This window comes from Oryzias latipes, chromosome 8, assembly GCF_053564925.1.
Source record: "Oryzias latipes strain Hd-rR chromosome 8, Olatipes_Hd-rR_3.1".
NCBI lineage: Eukaryota > Metazoa > Chordata > Actinopteri > Beloniformes > Adrianichthyidae > Oryzias > Oryzias latipes.
Window position 1 is genome coordinate 12,564,306 of NC_136244.1, and position 4,456 is coordinate 12,568,761.

Sequence of the window (4,456 nt, forward strand, 5' to 3'; positions counted from 1 at the left end):
CAAAGCAAAGTCTGATAAGTATTTGGGGGTCTGTTTATTTAAAGCTCTATATAGGTTAAAACTAATACACCACTTGATCGGGAGTCAGTGCAAACTTAACGACCCGAAACCATGAAGGCTAAGTTGAGTGTTAAAAATTCCAAAGCCTCTTTAGAAGGTGGGTCATCCACATGCAAATAATAATCACCAAGAATTAAAACCTTCTTAATTTTGATAAGAGTGGATAAAAATTCAAGAAGTCAAGATTTTCAGATGAGAACAAGTCACCAAAATTATAAGCTTTGTTCGAGATTGAGCGTGCATTCAGAAGCGCAAACCTTTGCAAAGGGTTGAAGGTTTCTGCTGTTCAGTGGCAACCAGGTGGGGCAACAGAACACATCCTGAGTACTTTGCACAGAGAGGGTCTGCAGGGGGAGGGTGATGAGGCAGGCAAGATGGAATCCTCTGGAAATAGGTTGGTAATGGTAGCGAGGCCTGATGATGACAGGGATATTAACAGAAGGGGGAGAGCTGCTGACACATCTGGAAGGTGGTGTTGATTGTCACACCACCTTCCAGATGTCTGTACTTTAGTTTGCTTTCCATTATTTGTCACATGTTCTCAATTATAATATCAATATTACCCTCTATATATATATATATATATATATATATATATATATATATATATATATATATATATATATATATATATATATATATATATATATATATATATATATATATATATATAAATTTGTTTCAGTATTATCGCTTTGGCAAAAACATTAGTAAAGCATTAGCAAAGATAAGTAGAGCATTGTAGCATCATCAACCTGTTCTTGGTGTGTTAGTTTTAAACTGTATAACTAAGTCTATGAAGACTCTCATTCATCCAGTTTGGTTCCATTGACAGACAGCTCCAGGTTGATGTGTACAGGAAGCCTACTCACACAGATCAATACCTTCTATTTAATTCAAACCACCCTTTACAGCACAAACTAAGCGTTATCAGAACATTACAAGACAGAGCCCAGGAGGTCCCCACAAGCTCTGACGGAAAGAAGAAAGAAGAGCAGCATATCCGTCAAGCCCTCCAAACCTGTTGATATTCCAACTAGGCATTCACCAGATCCCAACATACAGGAAAACAAGACAAGACGGAACAAGAGACGAAAGGGAACAGTATTTCAATTCCCTATATCTCAGGCCTGTCTGAAAAACTAAAAAGGATTTTCAGATAACATAACATCCCAGTTCATCTCAAACCAGTTAATACTCTCAGACAAAAACTGGTTCATCCAAAGGACAAAATTCCTAGCTACAAACAGAGTAATGTTGTGTACTCTATCCACTCCAAAGAGAACTGCAATGAACAGTATATAGGGGAAACCAAACAACCACTACACAAGCGGCTTTACCAACATCGCAGAGCCAACCCAAGTGGACCTGAGTCTGCAGTGCACCTCCACCTGAAGGCCACAAACCACTCATTGGAGGACAGTGAAGTCTGAATTCTAGCCAGAGAGAAAGGATGGTTTGAGGGAGGAGTGAAAAAAAGCCATCTTTGTCAAGAAGGATAAGCCTTCTCTTAATAAGAATGGTGGTCTCAGGTTTATTCTTCCATCCATCTATGGCAGTGTTCTGAAACCCAAACAAACCGAACCAGTTCCACCAGGGTCGTTAACAGCTGAAAGAGATGACCAGCTTGGGGAGGGAGTCACTGGCTCCCCAACCCCCAGCTGAGGACAAAGGACACTTAACGACCCGAAACCATGAAGGCTAAGTTGACAATACCATCCAGTTTCAGGTCTGACTCATCCCACATGAGCGCATATATATATATATATATATATATATATATATATATATATATATATATATATATATATATATATATATATATATATATATACTATATATACCAGCTCTGCGACCAGCTATTTAGAATTGACAAGGCCTCTTGGATAAGAGGTGAAACGTCTTCTAACTTTAAAACTAAGTCCAGATGACAGCCCCTAAACCTACTACAACAACCCGGTTTAAAATTTCTATTATAGGTTTTTTTGAGGTGGAACTCAAACATCACAGTCAAATCTACAAATCGGCAGCAATCACTCTTTTCTTTTAATGCATGATGTTAAAACCTTGTTTCAGTTGATGCACATATGCAGAAAATTTGAACAGACATGAGCATCTGCTGACATGCAAACTGAGCAGTGAAACTGATCTTTTTCATCTGCAAATGTTAGTCTTTCTTTTAGTGATTTGGCCTCAGCTGGTGTCCCAAAGGCACAGACAGGGAGGAAATGACTCTTTCATGAGAAGCTGCAAATCTTTGATGCTGACTTAAAACAAAAGACCATGACACATTTACCACAAGTAGCGCCAGTTTAGCTCGTGCTGGTTTGCGCCGCCTTCCATCCGTGAAACCTGGGTTCGACTCCGGGCTGCTCCCTGTTCCCTTCTCTACCTCTGCCGGTTCCAAGCCCGGTTTGAGAAGGTTGCGTCAGGAAGGGCATCCGGCGTAAAACATTGCCAAATTTACCATGCGACTTGTTCGCTGTGGCGACCCCTGATGGGAGAAGCCGAAAGTGGAAGAAGAAGATAGTTAGAGCATAACTGGAAGCTTTGAAAAAAGTAATTCACAGGAAACCTTTTTGTTAAATTTTATTGTCAACATGCTATTAATGGGCATCTTCCAGTTTAAATACCATTAAAGACTAAAAATTGAGTTTCAAGGCCAACTTACAAAATAAAATAAATTAGATATTATTTAGTACAGACAGAATAATCTTGTTTTGATTCTCAAAAACAGAAAATATTAGGGGTGTCTGAGGGGTTTTATGTAATGCAATAAAATACTTGGAATAAAAGTTACCAGTCTTTTTTTTTCCACAATTCAGGTTTTTACAGTTCAGTTTTGTTTTGTTATGTTCATGTGTAGTGATTTTTAGTCAAGTCAGTCTAATTTTATTTTTTAGGTTTTAGTTCCAAAAACCACCTCTCATGCATTTGCCTTGATAATTCAAAGGATAGTCATTGTTAACCAAAAATCAATTTTAATGTCAACTCAAATGTTAAATGGATGATAACAAAACGCATTTTGTTTAAATGTTTACAATTGTCAAACTACATTTCGTTTAAATCATTGTTCAAGCACAAATAAAAGTTTAGGAGTAACTATCTTCTACTTTACAAACCAATTATCCAGTAGTGTTAGAGCGCCTCCTCTGGTGGATTCATGTTACAAGTTTTCAGGCTCTGAGGGGTTTTTGTTCAGGTCTGCTGATGGTTTGTGTCACTGTGGATGTCTGGCACAGAAATACACAGCAGAGTCTTCAGCCTGCATGTTCTGTCCCTTTAGAGTCACTCTGTTGTTGGAAGAGTCCAAATCAATGCTGAACTTGTTCTTCAGTGAATCTTTGTAGTATTTAGCATATCCAACACGTTCGCTACCAATCCATTCCAATCCTTTCCCTGCAGGCTGTCTGATCCAACCTGTCCAGTAGCTGCTCACAGAATAAGAGACCTGACAGGTGATGGTCAGCCTCTGACCTGGCTGCAGACTCACAGAGTCTGGCTGTGTCAGCTGTTCACACTTTACACCTGAAGAGGACAAACAGTTTAATGGTTAATGGTGTAACAACAGTGAACAGTGTCTTTGCCTCAGTCAAACTCACAGGATCCAGCAGCCAGAAGCAGTAGCAGAACTACAGAGAACATGATGAGGATGATGAGGATGAAGATGACTGATTGGAGCTTCTACTTGGCTGACAACATGACATCTGGTCTTTTTAAGATGAATGGTGATGTAAGAGCCTGATTTCCTTACAGCATATGTGGGCTGTCAGGAAATGATATTTTAGTAAAATGACAGATCAGATCAACATTTACATGTGGGGCAGAAGAACAAATATCTATATTTTGGTGAATAAACCATGTATTTGCAGATCAGCTGTCTGTTCTCTCATAATTTATTTTATATTGAAAAACAAATAGTTTTAGGACAAAAAATGTAACCTCCATCATATATATTTTATGTAGAATAATTATTTAAATCTTAACTATATGTCGATTTTTATCTTCCTTGTTTCACGGTTTACTCATATTTAAGGTTATTTACTAAAGTTTAAGTTCTTTCCTCAAGCCTTTACTTTTACTTTACAATGTGAAATACTTACATTAAAAACACATTTATCTTGTTTGCATTTGACAAAAAATAAACATGATTAGTTAGTAGAGGTTAACAAAGAGTGCTGGTTTTGATCAAATAAATCAGTTACAGTATTCTTATATAGTAACAAAATGTGGAGGATTACTGTAATAAGTAAATATAATCAACGTAAACAAATATGTTGCTTTCTGTCATCTCTGTAAATCTGAGAAACCGTCAATAAGATGAAGAAGAATTTAACTAGAACATATAATTTAAAATCAAAACAATCTGATGTACTTCTTTTATCATGTGTAAAGC

General features: G+C 37.3%; 1 pseudogene; it reads right to left on the minus strand.

The window, feature by feature from the left end:
• Nucleotides 1–3,280: 3,280 nt before the first annotated feature.
• LOC111947765 (immunoglobulin heavy variable 4-38-2 pseudogene) lies at nucleotides 3,281–3,705 on the minus strand (annotated as a pseudogene).
• Nucleotides 3,706–4,456: the final 751 nt, after the last annotated feature.